Source organism: Portunus trituberculatus, chromosome 15 (assembly GCF_017591435.1).
Source record: "Portunus trituberculatus isolate SZX2019 chromosome 15, ASM1759143v1, whole genome shotgun sequence".
Classification (NCBI taxonomy): domain Eukaryota; kingdom Metazoa; phylum Arthropoda; class Malacostraca; order Decapoda; family Portunidae; genus Portunus; species Portunus trituberculatus.
This window is the reverse complement of record NC_059269.1, coordinates 6993629-7001981: the sequence shown is the minus strand read 5'-3', so window position 1 is coordinate 7001981 and position 8353 is coordinate 6993629.

The window sequence follows — 8353 nt, the reverse complement described above, 5'->3', positions numbered from 1 at the left end:
ATGACGCTGCCTGACGTATGATTAATAGCTAGGCATTGTCACGGCGCCTCGAACTGAAGTGATGCACGAACACTGATTTATCACCTCTCATCGTCATTCTATAAGGGATTCCCCTCGACTGTTGGCTTCAATGAAATATGTTCTAAAACCCTTTGAAAACAAGACAAACATTACAACACGGCAGCGGGTACACTCCTGACTCCTGCATTGTCGAATAGGTGCCTTGATTCTGCGCTCTTTGAAACTGAGTGCACGATAGCAAGGTAAGAAAAGTATACTCTTACGCTGCTGGAATAATGTGTCAGGTGGAATCACACGTGTTTCAACTACACATGTTCCAGCTTTCCTAAGTGATCTCAGTGATGAAACATCTAACAAAGACAACAATGAAAATTAAAAGGAAGAGAAAGGTGCAAGAAGAGACGTTGTTGGAGTCCTTAAATATTAAAGGCATAACGCAGCCTAGATTTTTTTGACGTAAGATTGCCTCCCAATGATTACACTATATTAATGAATGAAACAAGAATAAGGAAAACCACCGCACTCTATTGAGAAAATGTATGTTTACAGAAATATTAGTTATCTTATATTGTATAATTATAGGTAAATGTCCACATTTGTAGTGTGTGTGTGTGTGTGTGTGTGTGTGTGTGTGTGTGTGTGTGTGTGTGTGTGTGTGTGTGTGTAATAATAATAATAATAATAATAATAATAATAATAATAATAATAATAATAATATACGGTTTATTACTTTGGCAATGTAAAAAATTACACTGAAAATGTATGTGTGTGTGTGTGTGTGTGTGTGTGTGTGTGTGTGTGTGTGTGTGTGTGTGTGTGTGTGTGTGTGTGTGTGTGTAAGTGTGTCGGCGCACGCTTATGAATTTATTTGTGTTGACTATAGAGCCAAAATTGCCTCAGGTATCTAGTTCTCATTTTCATAGAGGTATAATTTACCAAACTCTCACACAAGTTTTGTAAAATTCTGACATTAATTCCCTGCGGGATGATAGTCCTTCGGAGTACATAATAAAACAATACAAAATTAGATCCTCGCACAGTAATGTTGAATACCTTGTATGTATGTGCGTGACTGGCGACGGGTTGGAAGTCTCGCTGCCCGTGAGTTGGCATGAAATAAAGGTGCCTTCAGCCTGATTGGGTGAAGCACACACAGGCCGTGACGTCATGTTTTCCTTGCATCATAATTGGTTCACTTAAGGCGATGTTCCATAAGAAGATTTACATAAAGCAGGGCAATAGTCACGGTTCTGTTTAAAAAAAATGGATTAAAAGAATGCAGCTGATAAGAATTTCAATATACTTTTACATGATCTCAATAACCAAATATTTCCTTAGACTATCTGAAGCTGCGCTGCATTCAACAGCATTCAACAATTAGAATATTCTATAAAATGTCAAGTACTAACCTTGTGAGATGAAGCAAACATTACTTCAATGATATCCTAGTGAAGGTGTGAATGTTAAAAACCCCAGCCAGTGAAGGACACAGGCGATGCTAACACAATACACATCTTTGGGAAATAACGATGCTTCCCTTGTTATTGTTTTGACATCGGAATACAAAATAACTCCTAACAAACAGACTACTCAATTCACAAACTCGAAATGAACCTTGTCTCCTTTTTTTCTGGCCTTGTTATGCACCCTGAGTAACAACGGATCAAAGGAGAAAGACAATCGGATGTTCCTGTTTTTCTCTTCCCTTGTTTTGGCGCAAGGGACACGTGTCACCTGCCGCTGCACTGTGAGACGAGATGCAAGTATACAGCGCATGTCTTCCTTGAGGCTTCGCGGAATATCATACTGAGAGAATATTGGAGGATCATGGAGAGTCTCTGGCAAAGCTGCTTCCGCGGTGACTCAAGGCGGATCTGCAGCGCATCCCTCTGAAAACAAAGCTGCAGGAGAGGAATGGGAGTGCATCTGAGAATAAATACTATGTGCACTACCTTCATCTCTCTCTCTCTCTCTCTCTCTCTCTCTCTCTCTCTCTTAATGAAAAGCAACTCGACCGTTCATCTCCTTGATAATCCTTCCCTAAATGAGAATCGCATTGCAGATCCCATAGCACTACTTCTACATCCTCACTACCAAGCTATCCGTGATCCCGTGCACCGTTACGTATTAGCGGCTTTACAGCAGGCGGGACAGAACAACAAGAGTCAGCGGTCATAGTACACGTGGCATAATGGCATTATTTTATTATGTATGTAGCATTTTCCAAACGGTCTCGCGTAATGAGTCAATGTGCACAGTCAATGGGCAGGTATAACAGGTGATTTGCATAAAATGATACGGTAATATGTTAATTGACTCAGAGCAAACGGGTCTCATTACTGGATATTGTCATGTGGTTACTAATTGTTATCCGGCCTTTATTGCGCTGCTACGCTCTCTGTACTTGTATACGAGTGTCGGATGTATTAGCATGTTATATGTGTGAGCTTTATCTGCTATTAATTGTTTTCTTTTATCACTTCCAATACACACTACTTAACTCCGTCTCCGCTCCTCTCTCTCTCTCTCTCTCTCTCTCTCTCTCTTTGAACTTTTCCGCTAAAGCCGACTAGAATGCACTTACAAAGCCATTTAACTTCTAACCCTCCCCAGCATATGTCACGCCTGCAGGTCACAAATGTTTTCAAATTCAGATGGGAACTTCACCACGGAGGACACTTTTTTCTCTCCCTTTCTCTTTTTCGCCCCAAGGCAGGTAACGTTCATCCAGGGAGGTTGAGCACGAGGTATGAGAATAATGGAAAGTGTCGAGCGGTTACACTATGAAGGAATCAAGGTGATGATGCTGATTTTTCTGACCTTATTTATTTATCTATTATTTTTCGTTGATGGAGTACGTTGTGTTTATATTTCTAGTCAGGTGTAGAATGAGTGAGTTAATGGGAAGAGGAATAGCTGTAAGCGACAGTGTTATGTGGAATGGGAATGGAAACAGATGGTGATTTACGTATATTGTATGACAAAGTGACATAAGAAAAAGATGACATTAATTTTGTGACGTGTAGAGCTTCATAAATTTGATATAAGGTAATGTAAGTTTATTAAATAGCTACTACTAGCAAGAGGCATAAATAGCGTCTATAATATTAGTTTTCGTTACTAAAGGCATCTTAATTATCGTGCAATTTTCATACTATCATCAGCTATCAAAGTGCTAACCCCTTCAGCACTGGGACTCATTTTTACCATTAATTTTGAGTGTGATTCGATGGTTTTATTTATATTAGGAAAAGTCTATGGAGGTTAGAAGATTAATGGTCAGAGTCTTCACTATTTTAATCACCACATAGGTTTCTGAAGCTGTATACAATCAACAAAGGATAGGCAGAATAAATATAAAAACGTGTCGAAGTACTTGTGGTAGTTGTCGTAAAACAGGGGTAGCATGGAGACACCTGAGTCCATTATGAAAGTGTATTTACGGTAGCACAATACACAACAAGTGTAAACCGAGCGAAACGAGAGGCAGGAGGCGTAGCGTGTTCGCCTCAGGCGGCGGCGAGCGAGGACTGAGGGGAAGGACGTGACGTCAGACAGAAAGGGAGTATGGGAAAAACAAAGGACATGCTAACATATACTTCCACTAGGAGGAGATAAGACTGCCAGAGCTACTATATTGGGGTTCCAGAAGCAGCAGTGCCGTATGACCGCTGCCAGGTGTCGAGCTGCTTAACTTGCAACCCTACACAACTCCTTAACACCTGCTCATTAACAAGTAACAAGAGGAATTCGGTGACTGTTGACTATTCATGGACAGGGAGGAGAATGTGGGGCGTGTGGCTGCTTGGTAAGAGGTGAGGTGTGTGGTATTACCTGTACAGTTACATACTACAGGTGATCTTGATCCTAAATGGTATACTAGCATAACTAGTTCTCTCTCTCTCTCTCTCTCTCTCTCTCTCTCTCTCTCTCTCTCTCTCTCTCTCTCTCTCTCTCTCTCTGATGATAATAGTAATAATGATGATGGAGAAATTTTGTGTAGTAATGTTATTTTTTTCCAATCTTTTTGCTTTTAGTTTCCTTCTTTCCTGGTATTTTTTTTCTCTCTACCTCAAGTCTTTCATCATTCATTCCCTTTCTTAGTCTTCTTCGTCTTCCAAACTTTGTGCGTAATCTTCGGCATGTTTCCACTGTTCCCTTTCTTTACTTCAGTTTTCTTAGTCTGAAGTTTCCCCTTTCCTTTGTGTAACTTCTTCCCTTCATTCCCGTGAATTTCTTTACTTGCTCTTCTTCTTACTCTTTCAAACTCCCTCGTAATTTCCAGTCTGTTTCCTGTTTCCCTTTCGTTTACTTCAATTTTCTCTCTTTACCTTCCACGTCCTTCCTTTTAAGCAACTCAATAGATTTTCCTGCACCTATATCTTCATTTTTCTTTTTTTCTCTCTTCTCCTTTAATACCTTCGTCACTATTTGTTCTTTTCCTTCTCCTTTCATGCCTTATTCTTTTCTTCTTTTATCTTCATTTTCTTATCCCCTGCGTCTTTATTACTAATGCTATTTTTCTTTTTCTTTTTATTTCATTTACAATCATTCTTTCATTTAATAATCTTTCATTCTTTTCTCGTTCCATCTTTTTACCTTTCCCAGGGTTTTTTTTTTTTCCTCCCTTCACTTGTAATTATCTTTCTCTTTCATCACTTCTTCTTCCGGACTTTCCTTCCCTCCGTCTCTTTCCTCATAATAACAGTTTTCCTCCCTTCACTTAAATAATTCTTTCCATTCTTTACTTCTATCCTTTTTCCTTCCTTCAGTTTATATCACATTTTTTTTCTCATTTGTGTCTTGGTTCTTTCGTAACTATTAATGTGTTTTTTTTTTTTTCATCATTTCTTTATCTTTTATCTTTAGTCCCTTGTCCATAATATACTGAATGTTTTGCTTAGTTCCTGTGCTTCTTTATAACATTTTTTTTTCCTCCTTCCCATGTATTACTTATTCAATCCATTCCTTCCTCTTGTATTTTTATTTCATTTTCATTAGCTCTTCTGTTTCGCTTTCCTGTCCATTCTGTCACAACTATATATTCCCCGTCGCTCTTCTCCTTCGTCATAATTTCTTGAATACTTTAATACCATCCCGTTTCTTAGCTCCTTTTCATTTCATAAGTTCTGTCTTTATTTTTCCTTTCACTCAATTCCTTCTTCTATTCTCTGTTATCTTACTTGTCCATCTTATTTCTTTCCCTCTGTCCGTTGGCTCACTCAGAACTAAAATGTTTTCCGTTCTCTTGCCTTTCATCATCACTTCCTTCATTATTTACTTTCTTAAATATTCTAGTTCCTTTTCATCGTGTCCTTGTTTTTCTTCCATCTCTTCGCTCTCTCACAACCAAATATTTTCCCTTCTCTCCTCTTTCATCTCGACTTGTTCAACTATTTTTTTCCTTACATATTGCCTTTCCTTTTTCATCGTCTTCTCTCTGCTTTAAGTTTGTTCCCAAACTCTTTCCAAAGTACTTATGATTTTCCTGCCAGTTCCTTTCAATACCTTTCTTTTTCATTTTTTCCTTAAAAGTCTCTCGGTTCTTTCCATTAGGATCTCCACGTGGTTTTTTTTTCACATATATCTATTTTTCACAACAGTTCTCATATCTAGTATTATTTTTTCTTTTCATTTCTTTTCGTTTATCACTTATATTTTTTCGAGCACCCCATTTCCTAGTTCTCTTTTCATTATAGCCTTTTTTGTCCATATATACATTTATTTTCAATCAAAACCTTCTCACAACTGCCTATAATATTCCTTTCCTTTTATATTCATTCATCAGTTTTCTACTTAATCCTGCCATCCCATTTCCTCTTTTTTTTTTTTTATCGGATCTTGCAACTTTTCTTTCTTCACTCCTTCCTCTCCTGGGGGTTACAAGACTCCCTACAATTCTAATCTGGTCGAGAGGTAACTTTAGGGAACTCCGTGAGACGCTTGTTTATCAGGTGGTCTGGTCCCGACACCACCGCACCACACCCACAGAAACTTGTTACGTACTTGGCAAGGTTTTCCTTTTTCCCCTTCTTTTATTTTGCAGGTTTTTCGTCGTCCTCTTGTTGTTGCTCTCCTTTTTTTTTCTTTCTCTCCTCTTCATGGTGAATTTTTCTCTTATTTTCCTTGTTTTCACAGGAATAGTGGCGTTTCTTAAAGGTATAAGACATCAGAAATAGTGACAACAGTTTTCAGTCACCGAACGAGTAATAAATCTGCAAAGCACAATTAACCTTATATGTGTCTGAAGAAATGCCGCACATAAGATTAAGTTCTCCAGAATGCGACAATAGTAAAGGCCATTCACTTTATTTCATTGTTTTACTCACTTTTTAGTATTCTAGTCAGTGAGTTTCCAAAGAAGAGGCAGCATTTTCCACCACGACAAAGATTCTTCAGGGTACGTTTATCTACTACTAATGGCCACTATTGTTTCGCTCACCTCTTAGAAACCTGGTAGCCTCAGCCGTGACTTTGATAATACTCCCGTGCGTGACTCAATCCAGGTGTCTGTTGATGAGGACTCGCTCATGTCCCCTCCACGCTCCACTGGTACAGCCTCACCCTCACTTAATCCTCTTGCACCGTCCACACGTGCCCCATGACTGCTACTGCCCCGCGCACACTTCATTAATCCTCTGATAGCTGGATAATGAGAGTTTGACATCTATCTAATCTGTATAATCAAGACGAATTTACTTGCATAAAAAAAAAATAATAGGATAAGTGACTAATGGCTCTAAAAAGGTCTGGAATGTTCAATCTCTTATTTTGAAATTAAACAGAATTATACCCTTAAGCTACAGTGCATGATTTTATTTGGCTTGGAGATGTGTTATAGGGGTCACAATACAGTTATATGACTCAAGGTTTTCTTCTGTATTTATTTTCAGCTCATACATTCAGTTTCAACTTCTTGTAAAATTTGAAATATAAAAATTGCGTTTAGTCGAAGAAAATTAACTCAATTGCATAACTTATCTTTGCAGTTGAGAAATTACATTAATCACTATAAGACAATAGTACTAGTTTATTGCAGGCCACCGATTAATATCTAATCTTATTTCATCTCTTCACTAATACGCCTCGTTGTCTTCGTATGGAACAAATATAGCCAGCTGACACAGATAAATGGAGGAAAATGAGGAAGGCCTTTTTCTCGAAGTGGAATTGTAGATAAAGATGATGATGATGACGGTGATAATGATAACGTAAAGAATGGGCAACATTTTCCTCTCTGCCAATCATGTTTCTGTACTCCCACCAACCATAACTTTTCTATTCTTCAACCCAGCACCATCATCTCTAACTTCACTTTTGTAACATTAAACCCCATTTAAACCAACCATACCTTCAACTCACACTCACGTCTCCACTTCCTAGCACAACCATCATTCCACATCACACCACGCCTTGTCTCGTTCCCTGCGCTTTTCTCCCTCCTGGACCATCGACAGAGAGGTACCGAGGCCACCATGTTGAGCTAATCACAGGTAATTTTTTATCAGGTTGCTGGAGAACATAGCAACTCTGCAGGGAACTCACCCAGCAGATGGCTTTAGGAAGTGGATTTCTGTCCCATCTTTCTCCCCCTCGCTGCACTGTCACCTGCGAACCCTGATGATACCTGAGAGTCACTTTTACCTGGCTGTCCTAAAAATAAAACCGGACTAGGTGACGGAGATTGATAGATTAGATAAATGACAGATAATATGGGGCTACCGTCTCTCTCTCTCTCTCTCTCTCTCTCTCTCTCTCTCTCTCTCTCTCTCTTTGTAGTGCAGGTAAGCGCCGCAAGGTGTGTGCTGATGACAGTAGGCGCGTCATTAGAGGGTGAGGGACATCTGGGTTATGTTATACTGTACTTGCTGACGAGACTTCCATTTGAATTTCTTTGGGTGGAATGTATTAATAGGTGTGTGTGTGTGTGTGTGTGTGTGTGTGTGTGTGTGTGTGTGTGTGTGTGTGTGTGTGTGTGTGTGTGTGTGTGTGTGTGTGTGTGTGTGTGTGTGTGAGAGAGAGAGAGAGAGAGAGAGAGAGAGAGAGAGAGAGAGAGAGAGAGAGAGAGAGAGAGAGAGAGAGAGAGAGAGAGAGAGAGAGAGTCATATCTTCTTGAGAAAAAAAATACTATTGATATAAAAGTAGCACAGCCTGAACACACACACACACACACACACACACACACACACACACACACACACACACACACACACAGTAATACCCATCTACTCACATCTAATCACCATACTAGAGTCTGTATCTTTGGTTATCTGTACATTACTCCCGAATTGTATGATTATCTCCGTTTGTCGTGTTCTTCTTCACGTCTCCC